Here is a 23,139-nt window from a genome sequence, read left to right as displayed (position 1 = left end):
TTGTTTCTTGCCAAGCAGAATCTGGCATTTCGTGGTCACAAGGAAGATGAGTCTTCTTTGAATAAAGAGAACTTTCTTGAGATGGTTGAGATGCCTTCCAAGTATGATCCGGTACTGAAGGAACACCAAATAAGGTTAAAGCGGCACAACCTTAACGTGTCTGTCTCCTATCTGTCTCCACAAACTCAGAATGAGTTTATAAGTGTCCTGGCAAATCATGTGAAGGCGAAGATTGTAACGGACATAAAGTCTGCAAAGTACTTTGGCATCATGTTTGACAGCACACCTGACGTATTGCATACTGATCAGATGTCTGAAGTGATCAGATATGTACACATCACCAACAGGAAAGTTGAGGTAAAATAAGTTTTTTTAGGATTTTTCCCTTTAAAGGGGAAAAAAGCTGCTGACCTCAGTTCTGACATTCTTCAAAAATTAGAAAGTGATGGACTCGACATAATGATGTGCCGCTCTCAGGGTTATGATAATTCTGCTACTATGGCTGGAATCCATGGAGGTGTACAATCCATTCTGAAGGGGAAAAACAGGAAGGCTATTTTTAATGGATGTGTGGACCATTCCCTTAACTTGTGTGGTCAGCACACTTTTGCTCAAAATGCATCTTGCGTGACCTTTTTTGGAACTCTGCAGACAATGTTTTCTTTTTTTGCTGCTTCCACCCATCGATGGGATGTGTTAATTGACCATGCTGGAGTGTCAGTAAAAAGACTATCCACAACACGCTGGAGTGCTCATTATGCTGCAGTTAAGCCAGTAAAAGAAAAATTTGACATGTTTGTGTCGGCACTTGGAGCTCTTTGTGAACCATGTGAAAATATGGACACAAGAGGAGCAGCACAAGGTCTTCTACCTGCTGTCTGTGACTTTACTTTTCTATGCTACCTGCACTTCTGGTCTGATGTACTGAGGGAAGTTAATGATGCACAGCAGTACCTGCAGACTAAGGGCTTAAGTCTCGATAAGGTGGTGACAAAGCTTGAGACACTAAGAATTTTTCAGTGTGAGGAGCGCAGTCACCTAGTCGAAAATGCAATTCAGCAGGCACTTTTAAAAGCTGATGAATATGGAATTGCAGTAGAGAGAAGAACCAGGTTCAAGAAGAGGATGGCAGGGGAACTGGCAAGAGATGCTGGAATCCCAAGTCTCCAAGAAGAAAATAAGAGGGCGATGTTTGAGTGCATTGATCGCTTTCATTTGGAACTCCAGACCAGATTAAGAGCTATCATGGAAGTAGCAGGCATGTTTGAGGCTGTTCAAGCAAAGAGTCTCATATCTGCCACTGAAGGAGAATTAAAGGTGTCCATTCCAAAACTGACCAATTTCTACGATGAGGTATCTGAGAGTGAGCTGTTACTGGAGATACCAAGGTTCAGAAGACACCTAACAGCAGCAAAGTTGGACCTAGAAGAAGTCAAAGATTGGGCAGCTTTACAAGTTTTGACCTTCATAGCTGAATGGGATTTTATTGAGTCTCTCCCACACCTTTCACTATGTCTGAAATTATTTCTCACAATCTGCGTATCTGTGGCTTCGTGCGAGAGGAGCTTTTAAAAACTTAAACTTATCAAAAATTATCTGCGATCTACAATGGGAGAGTCTAGGCTTTCCGATCTTGCACTGTTGTCATTTGAAAGCGAATTAGTGCAAACCATTGATTTCGATGAAGCAATTAATAGTTTTGCAGCTTTGAAGGCCAGGAAAGCAAAGTTCTGAATTGATTAAGATGTTCTTTAAGTGCACTTGTATTTGTTCCTGTTCAATTTTGTGTTATTTAATTATTTATTTATTTATTTATTTATTATTTATGTTGAATTTTGTGTTATTTAATTATTTATAATTTTATCTTGTTAAATTTAGTGTTGTAAAATGTTATTTGTTCAGTAAAGGGGTTGGATTTAAATTAAACGTTATTTTTTAAAAGCATTAACTTTGATTTCTTTCATTCTTTCAACCTATTTTTGGTTATATGACAAAAAAAATATTGCTCGGGGGGGGGATAGGGTGACACCATTTTCCACCGCACCGGGTGACACCAGCCCTAGTAACGCCACTGCTCCCGTGGCGGGTCTTGCGGGATCACGCGCCGCAGGACGGGATTGCGCACCGAAGTGAATGAACTCATGCTCGCGCAGCCTGCAAGTAGAGTATCAGCAGATCAAGTACAAGGAGGGTGGGGAGATGATCTGTGGGGTTGTCCAGGTCCAATATTAAAGGGCCCTGGAATAGCCAAAAATGCTACCAGCATAACATAACATTCGGGGCACTGGACAAAACATACGGCGCTCAAGCCCCGAATGCTTGACCTAACGACGCCCCTGGGCATAACAGTAAAACCAGTAGATGTTCCATAGCTTTGTCCGTGTGGACTCTTGACAATCATTAAACTCTAACCTACAATGATGGTGTTGGTCAAATATAATTCTTCTGACTTTCTCTTTGCTTGGATTGTATATACTATAGGTTGAACCTAGAGATGAGCAAATCGAAGCTGACGAAGTCTAATTCGTTCCGAATTTCAGGAAATGTTTTATTCTGAATGAATCCGAATTTTCTCTCGCTTCGTGGTAACGAATTGCAATTTTTCCTAACAATGGCGGCTACACGTGTGAGGACATGGGGCAAGATACTCTGGGAAGGCAGGATGACCTATAATGCCATGAATGCAGCCAATCAGCAGCCAGCCAGCCCGGTGATGTCACAGCCCTATAAATACGGCGGCCATCTTAGATTCTGCCATTCACCATCGTACTTTGTTCAGGGACAGACGTTTCAGGCGCTAGGGAGAGTGAAAGAAAACCTCAATGTGGAAAAAAAAGTGTTTTATAAGTGCACGATAAGGATAGGGAGGAATCATTTCACATCAGCTTAGTGCAGGGACAGACGTTGCAGGGGCTAGGGAGAGTCATTCAGAAAACATCATTGGGAAAAAATACCATTTAGGCCTCATGCACACGACCATTGTGTGTTTTGCTGTCCGCAAATTGCAGATCCTCAAAACACAGATGGCGTCCATGTGCGTTCTGCAATTTGCAGAACGGCACGGGCAGCCATTGATATAACTGCCTATTCTTGTCTGCAAAACTGACAAGAATAGGACAGGTTATATTTTTTTGGCGGACCACGGAACGGAGAAACGGATGCGGACAGCACACGGAGTGTTGTTCGTATCTTTTGTGGCCCCATTGAAGTGAATAGGTCCGCATCCAAGCCGCAAAAACTGCGAACCAAAACAATGGTCGTATGCATGAGGCCTTACAAGTGCAGGGAAAGATTATTTGGGGATCCAAATAGCCATTATACAGCTTTGTCATTCCAGTAATTTGTTGTAGGGGTTCAAGTGTTATGTTGAAAAGCCTTTAGTGGCTTATATCTGTGGAAAAAGAGAAATATATACTCTGTTCACTTCTGCAGCTATATATGGTGAAAGCGTTTAGTGCCCTATTATAGTACAATACGAGAAAAATAGACGCTGTTCACATTTGGTTTTATTTGCGGTAAAAGCGTTTCTTGTCATATTTCTAGAGAAAATTAGAAATATTCACATTTGTGTTATTTGCGCAGAAATAATTTATTGGCCTATTTCAGTACAAAAAGAAAAATATATTCGTCGCTTTTAGGGGTGTTTTAATTTCCGTTTAATTTGTTTAGTTTAGCTACAAGTATGTCAGACAGAGAAGTGAAGGACCATGCACAGAGGAGTGGCAGAGGCCTGAATGTTTCTGGCGCAGGCACTGGTCGCAGCAGAGTAAGGGGACGTGGCAGCAGAAGTTGCAGCAAGAGGCCTGAGCTACCTGTGTCATCTAGCGGTCGTTTCTTGACCAGCAACCCAGAAGTTCTTGATTTGTTAACTCGGTCATCAACATCATCCCAAGTGACATCAGACACCCCCAGCCAACAGTCAGTGGGTTCATCAGACATAACACTTAGTTGGCATGGCCCGGGAACAGGCCCTGTGCCCCCACCTGTCCTCAACCTGCCTCTGTCCTTTTAAGTTCCCTCACAGCAAGAAGTATTATATGCTGAAAACTCGAATCTACTTTTCAGCGAGGAAGAGCTACTAGAGGACAGTCAGCAGTTACTGCCCAGCCAAGATCTGGAGGAGACATCTGCCGCTTCCTCCACTAGGCGGAAAAATAGTGATGAGGAGAGCTTGTGTCGCGAGCGGTCAGGTTCCTGACCCAAAGACCATTGAGGAAGACATCAGTGATGTGCAGACACTACTCGATGATGATGAAGCCGATCGCACTTGGGATCCGGGTGACGAAGGGGCTTCGTCATCATCAGGAGCAGAGGGTGGCATCTTGCCCGTGAGCCAGCGGCGGAGCCAGCAAGTCGCTTGCGTGGCCGGGAGTCAGCAGGGTGGCAGCAGTGGGAGGTCGGGAGCCAAATGGGCACGGGGTAGAACACCTGCTATGCAGCAGCCTATCTGCCTGGAAAGGAGTGGTGCAGGGGTTCACGAAGGCAGCGGCAGTAGCAGTCAGCCAGTGAGTAGTGTTGGAGGGAAAATAAGGTACTCGGCGGTGTGAGAGTTTTTTGTGAAGCCGCCAGAGGAGGTCAACATGGCCATATGTAGAATATGTGGGCAGAAGGTGAAGCGTGGGCAGGGTGCAAATGTTGGCACCACTGCCCTGAGTCAACATATGCAGCGTCACCATAAAGTGACCTGGGTGAACTGTGGCACTGATGTGGTGGTCCAGCCTGCAGCAGCTACCGCTATGTCACCCAGTGGCACGTACCCAGTTTCAGCCAGTCAAATCTCCACCACCTCAGCCGAAAGGAGCTGTCTGTCAATCCCATCTTTTGCTGGTCCAGATTTCCCTGCTCCTACCCCTCGTCAGTCATTCTGTCAGCAATCAATCACTGAATCGATTGCCAAGAGACAGCAGTATGCATGCACGCATCCAACGACAAAGAAGCTGAACGTGCTCCTGTCCAAGTTGCTGGTGCTGCAGTCCCTCCCTTTCCAAGTGGTGGACTCTGCACCTTTCAGAGAACTGATGGCTTGTGGCGAGCCGAGGGGGAGAGTCCCAAGCCGTCAGTTGCAAAAAATGCAGTACCAGCCCTGCACACACATGTAGAACAGAAGGTGGGCCAGTCCTTGAGCCTGTCGGTGTCTGCCAAAGTGCACGGCAGTGCCAACGTGTGGAGCTGTAACTACGGTCAGGGACAATACATGTCCTTTACGGCTCACTGGGTAAATGTGGTTCCTGCACAGCCACACCAGCAAATTGTCCAGGTCACGCCGCTTCTGCCTCCTCGTTGTCACGCCATTGGTCCTGCGACAATGTCCGCCTCTGCCTCCTCATCCTCCACCATGTCCCCAGCCTCCAATGCAGGGACAAGTCACAGTGCCCCTCCAGCATACCACATGCGCAGGGCTCGGCGGTGTCACGCTGTTCTGCACCTGGTTTGCATTGCCGAACATAGTAACACAGGGGAGGAACTGCTCCGAGTAATGCATCAAGAAATCAAAATCTGGCTTTCTCCACGACAACTGAAAATCGGAACCATGCTGACTGACAGCAGGAAGAACATAATGTCGGCGCTGCGTCAAAGAAGGCTGAGCCATGCGCCCTGCATGGTACACGTGTTGAATCTGGTTGTCAAATGGTTCCTGAAGTCTTCCACCCATCTGCAAGGCATCCTAAAAATGGCCAGGAAACTTTGCATGCACTTCACCCACTAGCACACCTCAAAACACACCCTCCTTGAGTTGCAGCGGCAGAATGGCATCCCCCAACATAGGCTGATATGCGATGTTTCCACTCGTTGGAATTCCACTGCTTCATGTCCTGGAACAGATGCTGGTAACAATGGCTGGTCCAGGGACAGAACACGTGGAACGTTGATCTCACGGCTGAACTGGAAGAGGAGGAGGTGGGGGAGGAGGACATTGGAGCACAGACAATGGGTCGACAAATGGGTGGTTTTTCAACTCAGCTGACAGGACAGGAGCAGCAGGAGCAGCCAGAGGAGCTACAAGGCGATGAGGAAGATGAGACAGAGGACCCAGACACACCGTGGCAGTAGGCAGTGGAGATGGAGGCAGGGAATCCTGCGGAGTGACTTGCACAAATGGCACGATGCATGCTCACTTGCTTGCGTAGTGATATCCGAATTGTCAACATTCGGCAGAAAGATGACTTTTGGCTCTCCACCTTGTTGGACCCTCGCTACTGGTCCAGAATGGGGGCCTTTTTTACACCCACCAAGAGGGAGGACAAACTGAACTACAGAGATATCCTATGTAGTCAGTTGGCCACTGCCTATCTGCGTCATCGTCCATTCTCTCACAGGTCTGACCTGAGGCGCCCTCTGCGCTCACGTTCCACTGCCATGGCTGCTATGGAGGAGTGGGGTGGCAGGAGCAGTACCAGCTCCATCAGCAGCAGCCTGAGTCTACAGTCGCTGATGAGCAGCTTTCTTCACCCGCATAGTGAAGAAACTACTCACCAGCAGCAGCAGCTAGACGTAGAGCAGAACCTGAACCAGCAGTTGATGGCATATTTGGACAGCACCCTGCCACCCCACATTGATGATCCGCTGGACTACTGGGCAGCCAAACTGGATTTTTGGCTGAAAATTGCCGAGTTTGCCCTGGAAAAGCTGTCCTGCCCTGACAGTAGTGTGGCGGGTGTTTAGTGCGGCGTTGGCCATAGTTATCCCAAGGAGAACTTGCCTGTCCACCCAAAATGTGGAGAGACTGACCTTTGTTAAGATGAATCAGGCGTGGATCAGCCAGGATTTACAACCACCAATTCCTGATGCATCAGACTAGATAATCCTCAGCTACTACTTTGATGCTGCAACCCGCCTGATGCCACACATCTGATGCCAAGTGATCCTTATTTCACCCACCTTTGTCAGCAGGTACTGGTATTGACACCCACCGCCCCACTCTGTTACCGGGTCACTCTGTGGTCTCCAGATGCTGCTGCAAAAGCCACACTGCTGCCATCTCCAGACTTGGTCATTGTGCCACTCGGTGGCCTCCTTATACTGCTGCCAACTCCAGTCTCTGTCATTATGCCACTGAGTGGCCTCCTCATACTGCTGCCAACTCCAAACTCTGTCGTTGTGCCACTCGGTGGTTTTTTCCTGATGCCGCCACATCCAGACCCGGTTATTGTGCCACTTGGTGGCCTCCTCATACTGCTGCCAACTCCAGACTCAGTTATTGTCCCACTCGGTGGCCTCCTCATACTGCTGCCAACTCCATACTCTGTCGTTGTGCCACTCTGTGGCTTTTTCCTGATGCCGCCACTTCCAGACCCGGTTATTGTGCCACTCTGTGGCCTCCTCCTGATGCTGCTGCTGCTGCCGCCACCTCTAGACTCGGTCATTGTGCCACTCGGTGGCCTCCTGATTCTGCGGCAAACTCCAGACCCTGTCATTGGGCCACTCTGTGGTCTCTTCATGCTGCTTCCACCTCAACACTATGTCATAGGTCCACTCTGTGGACTTCTCATGCTGTTCTCCCCCTCCCCACTTCATGACTGGGCCTCTATTTTGCCTTTTGGCCTGGCTGACATCATAATTTAGATGATTTATTTGACCTTTCTTCTGATCTGTTAGAAGGGAGTAAAAATGAGATGCACAATGGATCCTGTCTGTGTAGCAGCTATAAGGTCTGTATGGTCCCATCAGAATTGGCTTATGATTTGGTAGCCAAAAGCAGGAGTGGGTACAAAACACAGAAGACATGCAAATATTCCTTTTACGTGTCATCTCTGTTTTAGATACACTCCTTTTTTTTTTTTTGCCAATATCAATACTGATAGATTATTGAGCAAATGCTGACCGAGTGAAGGCGTATCTCCACAGACAGGATCCGTTTTTTGTGGGTTATTGTTCTGATGGATAAGAGGAAGGGCAAAATAATCAGTGACGTCAACACAAACTTACTGCTGACACCCTCTCCACTCTGTCGGGGGGGCTCTACTTGTATAAGCGTTTAATAGAACAGTTTCTGTAGGCATCTATGTGGAATCAGCTGACGACGATGTAATTGGAGTGCACTTCTTCTTTACACTAACATCGACCTGTAAGGCTGAGTTAATACTTGAGTTATTTGGTCAGTTTTGGCCCCGTGACTGCCCAAATAAGTGAAGTGTGCAGTGATTCTAACAGTGACGCCTGTCATCTGCATGTCATACTGACTCACAGTATTATTTCACTACCCCAGCACACTCCCTATGCGTGTTACTGCAAGGAACAGTGTTCTACACCCTTATAAAGGCTCTCTGCTGCCCGGAAAGAGACGTTTTTAATGTGATTAGTCACAAATTAGTTTGGATCAAAGCACATTTTTCCGGAAAACCAGCGAACCAGCCAAATCTAATTTTTTTGAAATTTGCTCATCTCTAGTTGAACCATTGGTGTACCAGTTCTGACTGAGCAATGACTCATTCTGTACCTATGGGTGAATAATACGATCTTCTGAAGGTTGGTGTTAATCTCTCCTCTCTCTCTGAGGTCTTTCTACCTGCACTTAAAGGTCTTTGACATATTGGCAGGTGTCCACCACCAGAAAAGTGACATCTACACATTTACATGTATTATCCTCTGTTATGTCTCCACACATCTACCTTCTCCAACTAACCTTTAGTATGTCATCTCACTCTCCTTTTGGTAGATAAGGCATGTGGGAACCAACATGTGAGAAGATATACTGAAAAACATTTACCATGCAGTAGAATGAGATGTCTATTTGTGGAGGACTCAACATGCCAGTGCTGTACAAGGATTGAGTATTGACTTCAATGGTCAGGTGGATGGTTTAGTTTCTCTGTGGTACTGAGGGTCTAGGCTATTTGAGACCCTTCTAACAGAAAAGTATTGTTAAAGCATACAACCCCTTTTATGGTTGGTAGTTTGGGTGGAAACATTACTTAGAAAGGGCACAGAGTGGGTTAAAAAAGAAGTCATACCCTCCCAACCTGACAGTTACTTAAACCGTCTGGTCTCGTCATCCTGGTCCAATCTCAATACCCGTGAAATGCCTGGTGATGCCTGCTTAACAAACCACTGACTGGGGCTGAACACCACTGTGGCCAATGACTGGCTGACAGGCATCTCTAGGCATTTCCATGCGTGTTGACAGGAGAGTAGGAAGCAGAAACCAGTGGGGAGTCAGTAAAAGTCAAAAGAGAAGCAGCAGGGGATCAATAAGAATGACCCTCTTCCCCCATACAACCTTTTCAATCTGCTGTATGTCTACCATCCATTAAAGGGGATGTATGCCTTGGACAATACTTTTTTTGTTGATAAGGTCACATAAAATGAACTGTTGCTGGGATCCCAGAAACTACTTTAATGATAACAATTAGTGATGAGCGAATTTCAGGATAAATTAGATTCGCTGCAAAGCCAAATTTCCTCGTGCTTCGTAGTAGTGAATCGATTTAAACTGAAATAGTGCAAAAAAACATAAAGAAAATAATACTCACCTGATCCACTTGCTCGCTATGGGCCGTGCACCGTCATCTTGATTGAAGATCTCGGCCAGAATCCCCTGCATGTCATTGCGTCCCGAGCGAGATTTTGCTTTAGACCTTCAATCAAGATGGCAGTGCCCGTCCCAAGCAAATGGATCAGGTAAGTATAATTTTTGTTGTTGTTTTACACTGTACTTTTACTATAAGATGCAGCGATCATGTATGAACACGGCATCTGAGGGTTACAATGACGGGAAGTGCCGCAATCGCTGATCCCTGTTATTGCAACCGCTACTTACAAAGAAATGCGCTTTGTGATGTAATTTGCCACAAAGCAGATTCTTTTGTAAAACTCAGCGAAGCAGCCGAATCAAATTTCTTACAACTTCACTCATCTCTAATAGAGTTGAGCGGACACCTGGATGTTCGGGTTCGACGGGTTCGGCCGAACTTCAGAAAAACGTTCGAGTTCCGGACCCGAACTTGACCCGAACTTGACCCTGAAACCCATTGTAGTCAATGGGGACCCGAACTTTTGAGCACTAAAATGGCTGTAAAAATGTCATGGAAAGGGCTAGAGGGCTGCAAATGGCATCAAAATGTGGTTAAGAGCATGGCAAGTGCCCTGCAAACAAATGTGGTTAGGGAAATGACTTAAAATAACATAAAATAGGTAAAAATAAATAAATAATCTTGATCTAGGAGGACGAGGTCCATATGGAGTAGGAGGTTGAGGAGGCGGTGGATGTGGCGGTGTAGGTGGAAGCAGCGGTGGAGGAGGAGGAGGTAGCCTACACTGCTTTTTGGTTTTAAATTTATTTTAAAAATTAGGGTACACCCCAAAACATTGGGAAATATAACCTGTGATAACCCCCTCCAGTCGTGCTAAACACACGTTCAGACAATACACTGGCTGCAGGGCAGGCCAGCACCTCCAAGGGGTAAAGGGCAAGCTCAGGCCATGTGCCCAATTTGGAGACCCAGAAGTTGCAGGGGCTGACCCCTGTCAGTCAGTTCGTGTAGGCGTGTGCACACTTACTGCCCCACCATGTCGCACGTCCCTGTGATGTTCACGATCCAATGTGATATCTGCTCTATCAACTTTCGATGTTCTTTTATGCGCCTACCATGGTGATCACGGGTGGCGGGGAATCAGGGTTCCACGCTGGAGAGGGAGCGTGAGAAAAAGAGACCACATCCAAGGGAGGATTATTTTTTTCAAATATAAAATTATAGCGTTGAAATATGGGAGAAATTATTAAAGCATAAAAGTGTGACAACTTTTCAAAGTTTAAGCATTGAATGACAGGATGTGGCGCATATTACTGAATAATTTATAAAATGTTATTCCCTGTCACCTATGCAGAGCAGGTGTTTATTCACGTCTAAAATTGTATAATGTCAACCCAAGAATGTAACAGAAAAATTATTGAATATTATTAAGCTGTCAACTAGGTAGAGGAGGGGTATATTACACCCAAAAATCTGTGAATTTCACCAGAAAATGGAACAGACAATTATTTTATTTTTTTACCTGTCTACTCGGTATAGCAGTGGTACATCACACCCAAAAATCTGTGAATTTCACCAGAAAATGGAACTGACAATTTATTTATTTTTTTAACCTGTCTACTAGGTATAGCAGTGGTACATCACACCCAAAAATTGGTAAATTTTAACAGAAAATGTAACTGACTATTTATTAATTTTTTTAACTTGTACTAGGTATAGCAGTGGTACATCACACCCAAAAATTGGTAAATTTTAACAGAAAATGTAACTGACTATTTATTTATTTTTTTAACTTGTACTAGGTATATCAGTGGTACATCACACCAAAAAATTTGTGAATTTCACCACAAAATGTAACTGACAAATATTTAAAATTTTTTACCGGTCTACTAGGTATAGGAGTGGTACTATGCACCCAACAATTAGTGAATTTCACCAGAAAATGTAAATTATAATTTTTTTTGTTTAACCTGCCTACTAGGTATAGCAGTGGTACTATACACACCAAAAATGGTGAATTTCACCCTAAAATGTAAATTTTTTTTTTTTTTTTGTTTAACCTGCCTACTAGGTATAGCAGTGGTACTGTACACCCAAAAACTGGTGAATTTCACTCAAAAATGTAAATAACAAAGTAGTGAAATGACCTAAAATAAAATTCATACAAATAAATTTAAAAAAATGATTTATGAGGTGGAGTTCCATATGGAGTAGGAGTAGGAGTTTGAGGAGGTTGTGGACGTAGCTGTGTAGGTGGAAGCGGCGGTGGAGGAGGACGAGGTAGCCAACACAGGTTTTTGGTTTTAATTTAAATTTTTAAAATTAGGGTACACTCCAAAAGAGTGTGAAATATCCAAAATACAAGAATGAGCAATTGCGCTGCAGTATAACAATGGCTGGTTAGTGCCGGTATACATGTCTATTCTGCAAAAGGTACGGACAAGTCCTGAGGGATCCATGCCTGGTTCATTTTAATGAATGTGAGCTTGTCCACATTGGCTGTGGACAGGCACCTGCGCTTGTCTGTGATAACGCTCCCTGCCGTGCTAAACACACGTTTAGTAAAAAACACTGGCTGCAGGGCAGGCCAGCACCTCCAAGGCGTAAAGGGCACACTCAGGCCATGTGCCCAATTTGGAGACCCAGTTTGGCAGACCCGTCATTCAGTACGTGTGGGCGTGTGCACACATACTGCTCCACCATGTTGTTGAAATGCTGCCTCCTGCTAAGACGATCCATATCAGCTGCCGGTGCTGGTTGTTGTGGCGTACTGACAAAGCTTTTCCACATTTCGGCCATGCTAACCCTGCCTTCTGAGGTGCTGGTGGTGCCCCAGCTGCGTTGGCGACCTCTTCCTCGTCTTCTGCCTTCGCCTTGTGCTTCCACTGTGCCCCCGCTGTCAGATGGGAATGCCACCAGCAGCGCGTCTACCAGCGTGCGCTTGTACTCGCGCATCTTACGATCACGCTCCAGTAATGGAATTAAGGACGGTACATTGTCCTTGTAATGGCGATCCAGCAGCGTGGCCACCCAGTAATCAGCACAAGTTAGAATGTGGGCAACTCGGTGGTCGTTGCGGAGCTCGTGTGTGCCAGGCTGCCCAGAAGAAACAAAAAGCTCCTCCTCCTGAATATCCTCCTCCTCATCCTCCACCTCCTCATCCTCCAGAACTGTGCCTTGGCTGGACAATTGTGTACCTTGGGTTTGTGGGTGCAGGAACCACCCACGGAGCCACTTGTGAATGACTGGCCGGAAACCCTACAAAATGATCCCTCTTCCTCCTCCTCCTCCTGTGCCACATCCTCTTCCATCATCGCCAGAAGCGTTTTTTCAAGGAGGCATAGAAGTGGGATAGTAACGCTGAGAACGACGTTATCGGTACTGGCCATTTTAGTGGAGTACTCGAAACAGCGCAACAAGAAACACAGGTCTCGCATGGAGGCCCAGTCATTGGTGGTGAAGTGGTGCTGTTCCGCAGAGCGACTCACCCGTGCGTGCTGCAGCTGAAACTCCACTATCGCTTGCTGCTGCTCACACAGTCTGGCCAGCATGTGAAAGCTGGTGGGCACGTCGCATATGGGGGGGGGAGCGGGAAGGCCGAAGTAACGCTGCAGCGCTGACAGACGAGCAGCAGCAGGGTGAGAACGCCAAAAGCACGCACAGACGGCCCGTACTTTATGCAGCAGCTCTGACATATCGGGGTAATTTTTAAGGAATCTCTGCACCACCAAATTCAGCACATGCGCCAGGCAGGGGATGTGGTTCAAACTGGCTAGTCCCAGAGCTGCTACGAGATTTCGCCTATTATCGCACACCACCAGGCCGGGCTTGAGGCTGACTGGCACAAACCACTTATCGGTCTGTTGTTCAAGGCCCGTCCACAGCTCCTGCGCGGTGTTGTGGTTGTCCCCAAAACAGATAAGTTTTAAAACTGCCTGCTGTTGTTTACCCCTGGCTGTGCTGAAATTTGTGGTGAAGGTGTTACTCTGACCGGATGAGGAGCTGGTACAGGTTGAGGAAGCAGAGTAGGAGGAGGAAGCAACAGGAGGCAAACTGAAGCGCCCTGCAATCCTCGTGGTGGAAGGACATGCGCCAAACTGCTATCCACCTCAGGCCTAGCTGCCACTGCATTTACCCAGTGTGCTGTTATGGAGATATAACGTCCCTGACCGTGCTTACTGGTCCACGTATCCGTAGTCTGGTGCACCTTGCCACAGATGGCGTTTCGCAGTGCACACCTGATTTTGTCCCCAACTTGGTTGTGCAGGGAAGGGATGGCTTACCTTGAAAAGTAGTGGCTGCTGGGCATGACGTACTGTGGGACAGCCACCGCCATAAGGCCTTTAAAACTATCCGTCTCCACCAGACGGAATGACAGCATTTCAAAGGCCAGAAATTTAGAAATGCTGGCATTTAGGGCTAGGGATCGTGGGTGGGTAGGGATGTACTTCCTCTTTCTCTCCAGCGTTTGGTAGATGGAGAGCTGAACGCTTCCTTGGGACATTGTGGAGATGCTTGGTGACCCAGGTGTTGGTGTTGCTTGCGGGGTGGCAGGTGGCACTGTCACTCCAGAGGTGGATGAAGAGACAGAGACTGCAGCAGAAGAGGAAGCAGGAGGAGCCAGAGACCTTTCTTGGTTTTTGAGGTGTCTACTCCACTGCAGCTCGTGCTTAGCACATAAATGCCTGGTCATGCAGGTTGTGCTCAGGTTGAGAACGTTTCTGCCTCGTTTCAGGCTCTGATTGCTCAGCGTGCAAACCACTTGTGTCTTGTCGCCAGCACATTGTCTGAAGAACTGCCACGCCAGGGAACTCCTTGGAGCTGTCTTTGGTGTGCTCGGTCCCTTGCTGTGGTGGGCAGTAGCAGGCGTACTGTCTGGCGGATAGTCACTCCGCTTTTGCACCCTGCTCTCCCTCTTCTGCTGTGCTATTGGCTCTGTGCGACCACCGCCTCTTCCTCCGAACTACATAGGTCACTCGCATGACCTTGATTCCATGTGTTGCGTCGAGGACCTCATCGTCCTCCACATCATCTTCCACCCAGTCTTCACCCCTGCCTTCCTTGTCCATCTGCACACTTTCGAAAGCCCCAGCAGTTGGCACCTGTGTTTCATCATCATGCGAGACGTGCTGCGATGGTCCTCCCATGTATTCATCTTGAAAGATAAGTGGTTGGGCATCGGTGCACTCAATCTCTTCCACTTCTGGGGCAGGGCTAGGTGGATGGCCCTGGGAAGCCCTGCTAACAGAGTCATCAAAAAGCAGAAGAGACTGCTGCATGACTTGGGGCTCAGACTGCTTGGCTGATTTGCAAGGGGGTGAGGTGAAAGACTGATGGACATCGGCTGCAGGTGCCAACATTGGAGACAATGTGAAGGAACTGGATCCACTGTCAGCAACCCAATGTACTATCACCTGTACTTGTTCAGGCCTCACCATTCGTAGAGCAGCATTAGGCCTGACCAAATACCGCTGCAGGTTCTGTCGCCTACTCGCACCTGAGGAAGGGGTTTCACTTGTGCGTGTAGCTGGCACAGATCGACCACATTCTCTCCCTGCAACAGGAGCTCCACCACCAGCACCACGACCTGGGCCACGTCCCTTATTTGACGCTTTCCTCATATTTCTTGAATTTAGGGTCTTGCCCTAAATGGGTGTTTAATTAATAGTAGAATAGAACGACAGTATGTAAAGGGTGTATCTCACACGGTCTAAACCAGTGTAGGCCTGAATTAAATATTGGTGCAGCAAATGGCGGTATTTCAAATCTCTGAATCTAACCCAAATGTATTAAGGGTGTATCTCACAATGACATACGCAGCAAAGGCTGCCAAATAAACTTTTTTTTCCCAAACGGGTGTTTGTTTAATAACTCAATATGGCAGCAATATATAACCCAGGAATTTCAAACATGCTTATGCTGCAAGTCCTGAAATATTGTGTATTTTGCCCCAAAAAGGGTGTTATATTAATTAAAAAATATAAGCCCTGTAAATACAGGGTGTATCTCACACGCATGACCCACTGTAGGCCTGAATTAAAGATTTCTTTGCCCAAAATGGCTGTATTTTAAATGCTTGAATCAAACCCCTGTATGTAAAGGGCGTATCTCACACGGCCTGAACCACTGTAGGCCTGAATTAAACATTGGTGCACCAAATGGCGGTATTTCAAATCTCTGAATCTAAATATATTAAGGGTGTATCTCACAATGACATCTCCATCAAAGGCTGCCAACAATTTTTTTGGCCTAAACGACTGTTTGTTTAACAACTGAATTTGACAGCAGTATATAAGCCTGTAATGTCGCACGTGCTGATGCTGCAAGGCCTGAAAATAGTGTTTTTTTGGCAAAAAAGTGTGTTTTTAAAACCCCAGAAAATGATGGCTGTACTTCTAGCTTAAATTGCACACTGACTAATCCAGATGTTGTATATTGCCAAAAAAGTGTTTTTTGATAACAGAATATGAAAGCTGTATATATTAACCACCTCCGGACCGCCTAACGCAGATTCGCGTTCCGGAGGTGGCAGCGCTGCGCACAGTCACGCATATACGCGTCATCTCGCGAGACGCGAGATTTCGCTCCAAGCCGGCCCGCGCATGCGCATCGCGGGCCGGCAAAAGTTAAAGAACAAGTTCGTCACCAGCCTGCCAGCAACGATCATTGGCTGGCAGGCTGGCGATTTTTAAAAAATCCAATCACAAGCCATATAACCGATCATATTAGTAAATATGATCTGTTATATGGCTTCTCTGCTCCTGTGCTGGTCCTTTTCGTCGGTTGGATCCAGCACAGGAGCAGACTGAACTGTGAGTAGCACCAACACTACACCTTAGCCCCAGATCACCCCCCTGCACCCCAATTAACCCTTTGATCACCCCTTTGATCGCCCCTGTCAATCACCAGTGAAAGGAAAAAAAGTGATCAGTGTAAACTGTCACTTTTTTTTTTCCACTAGTATTGGCTGTTAGGTTTTAGGGATAGTTTAGGCCCCTTGGTTAGGTAGTTAGCGTCAGTTAGCGCCCACCCCACCGCACCGCAGTCACTTTTATTCGCTGAATAGCGTATCGCTAATCAGCATTTGTACTTTTATAGTATCTGTAAGTGATCAAAACTGATCACGGTCAGATCTATAATAGTATTAGTGTCACTTTAGTTCGCCCTCCACCCAAAACGCAGTGTTTGCCCGATCAGGCCTGATCGGTCGCCCACACGTGCGTTCACCCACGCCCGCCCCACCGCAGTGACAAAAAATATATATTTTTTGATCACTGCACATTCATTTTACACGCACTGCGGCGATAAAAAAATCTGTTTTGATATTTTTTATCAACCGCAGCGGCCTCCGGTACTTCGCTGGCCTCCCCTTTGTAAGACAGGCTTGCTTTTTTTCTTGGGTAGTCTCAGGGAATACCCCTAAATTTAGTAGTCCAAAATGTCAAACAGGGGGTATTCTTCTGAAGAGGCCTACAGGATTCTGACCCAGTCGGATGAGGAGTGGGAACCCTCATCTGACGAATCTAGCGGGTCAGAATATGAACCTGTAGAAAGCAGTGGCTCTCTGACCCAAAGTTCGGACGAGGAGGTGGAGGTCCCTGGCAGCACCAGGCGTACCCGGCCCCGTGTCGCTAGACCACAGGTTATGCAGGATCCGCTTCAAGAGCAGCAGAGTGGGGCTGTCGCTGCCGGATCACGTGGTGAGGCATACACCAGCAGCGCAGCCCTCCCTGGACCTAGTACCAGCACTTCCGTACAACATGGTGACGTGGCGAGCACCAGAAGGGCAGTTGAAGCTGGTACGGTGGCACGTGCACTAGTTACCCCGTCGCAGCCACCGCAAAGACAGGCCCGTAGAGCCCCTAGAATCCCTGAGGTGCTGGCAAACCCTGATTGGCAGTCACCAACTTCAGCCGCACCTGTAGTTCCCCCTTTCACCGCCCAGTCTGGAGTTCGGGTTGAGACGGCTCAAATCGGTTCGGCCCTGGGATTTTTTGAGCTGTTCTTGACTGCGGAGCTCTTGGACTTAGTCGTGGCAGAGACCAACCAGTATGCCACACAATTTATATCCGCCAACCCGGGAAGCTTTTATGCCCAGCCTTTCCGGTGGAAACCAGTCCAAGTTTCCGAAATTAAAATTTTTTTGGGCCTTCTCCTCAACATGGGCCTGACAAAAAAGCATGAATTGCGGTCATATTGGTCAACGCACCCGATTCATCACATGCCCATGTTCTCTGCTGCTATGTCCAGGGCACGATTTGAGGCCATCCTCCGTTTCCTGCATTTTAGCGACAACACCACCTCCCGTCCCAGAGGCCACCCAGCTTTTGACCGGCTCCACAAAATTCGGCCCCTCATAGACCATTTCAACCAGAAATTTGCAGATTTGTATACCCCCGAGCAAAACATCTGCGTAGACGAGTCCCTAATACATTTTACCGGGCGCCTTGGCTTCAAACAGTACATCCCAAGCAAGCGTGCCCGGTATGGGGTCAAATTGTATAAGCTCTGTGAAAGGGCCACAGGCTATACCCACAAATTTCGTGTCTATGAGGGAAAAGATCAGACCCTGGAGCCGGTCGGTTGCCCTGACTACCTAGGGGGCAGTGGGAAGACAGTCTGGGACTTGGTGTCACCCTTATTCGGCAAGGGGTACCATCTTTATGTGGACAATTTTTACACAAGTGTGGCCCTCTTTAGGCATTTGTTTCTAGAACGGATTTGCGCCTGTGGCACCGCGCGAACTAGTCGCGTGGGCTTCCCCCAACGGCTTGTAACCACCCGTCTTGCAAGGGGGGAGAGGGCTGCCTTGTGTAACGAAGAACTGCTCGCGGTGAAATGGAGAGACAAGCGTGACGTTTACATGCTCTCCTCCATTCACGCAGACACGACAATCCAAATTGAGCGAGCAACCCGTGTCATTGAAAAGCCCCTCTGTGTCCACGACTATAATGCGCTCATGGGAGGGGTGGACTTCAATGACCAGATGTTGTCTCCGTATTTAGTTTCCCGCAGAACCAGACGCTGGTATAAGAAGGTGTCTGTATATTTAATTCAATTGGCGCTGTACAATAGTTTTGTTCTCTACAGTAAGGCTGGGAGAACACGATCTTTCCTCAAATTCCAGGAAGAGATCATCGAGAACCTCCTTTACCCAGGAGGTTCCGTGGCCCCATCCCCCAGTGTAGTTAGCCGTCTACACGAGCGACATTTCCCCAGTGTCGTTCCTGGTACCTCAACCCAACCGTCACCCCGAAAAAGATGTCGTGTCTGTAGCAGGAGTGGAATAAGGCGTGACACCCGCTATTTCTGTCCTGACTGTGCTGACCACCCTGCCCTATGCTATGGAGAGTGTTTCCGGAAGTACCACACACAGGTACACCTAGCATAGGGATTGCATCTCACAGGACAGGCACACAGGGCTATTAGGGCCCTTTTACTCTCAGCTGCTGCAAACCTCTCCTTTCACCTGGGATAAAGTGCATAACGTACTTCGCCACATCTTTGGGCGATTTGCGCTTTGCACATTGTCCCATGGGGAAGGAGAGGTTTGTTCTATAAAGGTAAAAAAAACTAAACAAAAAAAAAATTACCGGTAAGTAAAAAAGTTAAAAAAGTTTAAAAAAGTTAATATGTTCTGTTCTAAAGTTAATAAAGTTATTGCTTTGCGGCCTGGTTTTTTCTTTTTTGTTTTGTTTTTTTTACCTTCCAGGTGGACCAACCGATCGACCAGCTGCAGCACTGATGTGCATTCGGACAGAAGCATTGTGCTGCTGTCAGATTACACGCAAGTCGGTGTATGCGGCGCTGCAAGACGAGATTTCTCCTCTGCAGTAAAAGATACGTTTGCCGAGGCATATGAGCTGAGGAGGTGGCGGTGTTCATATACTTTGGCAAACACTTTGTATATATAAAAAAAAAATCCCGGCAATGATTTATTCATCCACATCGATTGATGTGAATGGAGAAATCTGGTTTGCCAGGGCATACGAGCTGAAGTGGGTATGGATGTTGGGCGGAGCTCCTATGTCCTGGCAGACGCCTTTCCCCTCCTTTTTCTTTTTTTGGCAGAGATTTTTTCATCCACATTGATCGATGCGAATGAAGAAATCTGTGCCGTTCATTTTTTTCTTTCAGCCCAGAGGCTGAACGGAAAAAAAAAATCTCATTACCCGTATGCTCAATATAAGGAGAATAGCAGAAACTCCTAATGCTGGGCATACATGTAATGATTGCGGAGACCCTCAAATGCCAGGGCAGTACAAACACCCCACAAATAACACCATTTTGGAAAGAAGACACCCCAAGGTATTCGCTGAGGGGCATATTGAGTCCATGAAAGATTGAAATTTTTGTCCCAAGTTAGCGGAAAGGGAGACTTTGTGAGAACAAAATCCAAAAAATCAATTTCCGCTAACTTGTGCCAAAATTTTTTTTTTTCAATGAACTCGCCATGCCCCTCATTGAATACCTTGGGGTGTCTTCTTTCCAAAATGGGGTCACATGTGGGGTATTTATACTGCCCTGGCATTTTAGGGGCCCCAAAGCGTGAGAAGAAGTCTGGTATCCAAATGTCTAAAAATGCCCTCCTAAAAGGAATTTGGGCCCCTTTGCCCACCTAGGCTGCAAAAAAGTGTCACACATGTGGTATCTCCGTATTCAGGAGAAGTTGGGGAATGTGTTTTGGGATGTCATTTTACATATACCCATGCTGGGTGAGATAAATATCTTGGTCAAATGCCAACTTTGTATAAAAAAAATGGGAAAAGTTGTCTTTTGCCAAGATATTTCTCTCACCCAGCATGGGTATATGTAAAATGACACCCCAAAACACATTCCTTACCTTCTCCTGAGTACGGAGATACCAGATGTGTGACACTTTTTTGCAGCCTAGCTGGGCAAAGGGGCCCACATTCCAAAGAGCACCTTTCAGATTTCACAAAGTTGTCATTTGACCAAGATATTTATCTCACCCAGCATGGGTATATGTAAAAAGACACCCCAAAACACATTCCTCAACTTCTCCTGAGTACGGCAATACCACATGTGTGACACTTTTTTGCAGCCTAGGTGGGCAAAGGGGCCCATATTCCAAAGAGCACCTTTCGGATTTCACTCGTCATTTTTTACAGAATTTAATTTCAAACTCCTTACCACACATTTGGGCCCCTAGAATGCCAGGGCAGTATAACTATACCACAAGTGACCCCATTTTGGAAAGAAGAGACCCCAAGGTATTCGCTGATGGGCATAGTGAGTTCATGGAAGTTTTTATTTTTTGTCACAAGTTAGTGGAATATGAGACTTTGTATGAAAAAAAAAAAAAAATCATCATTTTCCACTAACTTGTGACAAAAAATAAAAAATTCTAGGAACTCGATAAACATTAGACTTTCATATATTTTAGATTCATTACACACAACTGAAGTAGTTCAAGCCTTTTTCTTGTTTTAATATTGATGATTTTGGCATACAGCTCATGAAAACCCAAAATTCCTATCTCCAAAAATTAGCATATCATGAAACGGTTCTCTAAACGAGCTATTAACCTAATCATCTGAATCAAGTAATTAACTCTAAACACCTGCAAAAGATTCCTGAGGCTTTTAAAAACTCCCAGCCTGGTTCATTACTCAAAACCACATGGGTAAGACTGCCGACCTGATTGCTGTCCAGAAGGCCATCATTGACACCCTCAAGCAAGAGGGTAAGACACAGAAAGAAATTTCTGAACGAATAGGCTGTTCCCAGAGTGCTGTATCAAGGCACCTCAGTGGGAAGTCTGTGGGAAGGAAAAAGTGTGGCAGAAAACGCTGCACAACGAGAAGAGGTGACCGGACCCTGAGGAAGATTGTGGAGAAGGACCAATTCCAGACCTTGGGGGACCTGCGGAAGCAGTGGACTGAGTCTGGAGGAAGACTGGGGAGAGGGAAATGCCAAAATGCCTGAAGTCCAGTGTCAAGTACCCACAGTCAGTGATGGTCTGGGGTGCCATGTCAGCTGCTGGTGTTGGTCCACTGTGTTTTATCAAGGGCAGGGTCAATGCAGCTAGCTATCAGGAGATTTTGGAGCACTTCATGCTTCCATCTGCTGAAAAGCTTTATGGAGATGAAGATTTCATTTTTCAGCGCGACCTGGCACCTGCTCACAGTGCCAAAACCACTGGTAAATGGTTTACTGACCATGGTATTACTGTGCTCAATTGGCCTGCCAACTCTCCTGACCTGAACCCCATAGAGAATCTGTGGGATATTGGGAAGAGAAAGCTGAGAGACGCAAGACCCAACACTCTGGATGAGCTTAAGGCCGCTATCGAAGCATCCTGGGCCTCCATAACACCTTAGCAGTGCCACAGGCTGATTGCCTCCATGCCACGCCGCATTGAAGCAGTCATTTCTGCAAAAGGATTCCCGACAGTGGCGTAGGGATCGCCATAGCAACCATAGCAGTGGCTATGGGGCCCTACGCCACTAGGGGGCCCGTCCGACCGCATTCAAATTTTTTTTTTTTTTTTTTTTTTTATTAACACTCACAGACACTACACACAGGCAGCCAGGAGGTGGCGTAACTACCGGTGAAGCAGCTGCTTCGGGGCCCGACAGTTTATTTTCAAGTTAGTTAAATATCGATGTCTTACTGTTCAGGGCCCCTTCACAGCAGCGGTCTTAATGTTCCCTCGCTAATGTGCTCTAATCTTACTGTATATACTAAAGTCTCCTGATGTGTCTGGGATTCGAACCCACAACCTCCAATGTATCAGTGTATCAGAGGCAAAGCATTAACCCTCACAGCCATAAAGAAGGCATTGCAACTGACTGAAAAAAGTGTACATCTATACACATGACAGCTGCCCCAACACACCCAGCACTGCTATATCTCTATATGACAGCTATCCCAGCACACTCAGCTCTGCTATATCTCTATATATGAGCAGCTATGTGTATAGATGTACACTTAGCCAGCTATAACAGTAGAAGTCTCATAATTTTTCAGTCAGCAGCAAGACAGCTGTTATGGTCTTGAGGTTAGGTGCTCTGCCTCTGATACAGAAGGTCATGGGTTCGAATCCCAGCAGAAACCTTTTCTGAAATACAAGCAGTGACTCCATATATGGACATACAGGGCGGGACACAATACAGGGAGGGACACAGGAAGAGGCTGCATCGCATCGCTGACATGGAGGTAAGTAGAAGTGTTTATTTTATTTTTTTTAATACCCGACTGTTACTGCCATGGGGGGAGGGGAGGGGGGGGGGGGGGTTGGCACCTGACCTGATACTGGCACCTGGGGGGGGGGGGGGTGGCACCTGATACTGGCACATGGGGGGGGGGGGGGAGAGAGAGGCACCTGATACTGTGGATGGCACTGTTCAGGGGAGGGGGATCTGTGTATGGCACTATTTAGGGGAGTGTGGATGGCACTGTGGATGGCACTATTTAGGGGAGGGGGGATCTGTGTATGGCACTATTTAGGGGAGAGGGATCTGTGGATGGCACTATTTAGGGGAGGGGAGATCTGTGGATGGCACTATTTAGGGGAGAGGGATCTGTGGATGGCACTATTTAGGGGAGAGGGATCTGTGGATGGCACTATTTAGGGGAGAGGGATCTGTGGATGGCACTATTTAGGGGGGGGGGATCTGTGGATGGCACTATTTAGGGGAGGGGG

The 23,139-nt window shown here is 46.9% G+C and overlaps 2 protein-coding genes and 1 long non-coding RNA gene across 4 annotated transcripts in view; 1 reads left to right on the top strand and 2 right to left on the bottom strand.

Moving 5' to 3' along the window:
• Positions 1-23,139, top strand: part of LOC120997021 (WAP four-disulfide core domain protein 5-like) — an 884,590-nt gene that overhangs the window by 369,444 nt on the left and 492,007 nt on the right. The gene's annotated exons all lie outside the window — the stretch shown is intronic.
• LOC120997025 (antileukoproteinase-like) overlaps positions 1-23,139 on the bottom strand; it is a 92,857-nt gene that overhangs the window by 10,502 nt on the left and 59,216 nt on the right. The gene's annotated exons all lie outside the window — the stretch shown is intronic.
• Positions 318-22,629, bottom strand: LOC120997039. The gene is made up of 4 exons (XR_005778049.1): positions 22,618-22,629; positions 21,631-21,632; positions 18,207-18,214; positions 318-411 (listed from the first exon to the last, which is right to left on the bottom strand). It is a non-coding gene; the product is annotated as an uncharacterized LOC120997039 (long non-coding RNA).

Source organism: Bufo bufo, chromosome 4 (genome assembly GCF_905171765.1).
Source record: "Bufo bufo chromosome 4, aBufBuf1.1, whole genome shotgun sequence".
Taxonomy (NCBI): Eukaryota; Metazoa; Chordata; class Amphibia; order Anura; family Bufonidae; genus Bufo; species Bufo bufo.
Note: the sequence above shows the minus strand (reverse complement) of the source record. Positions and strands in the feature narration are given on the sequence as shown.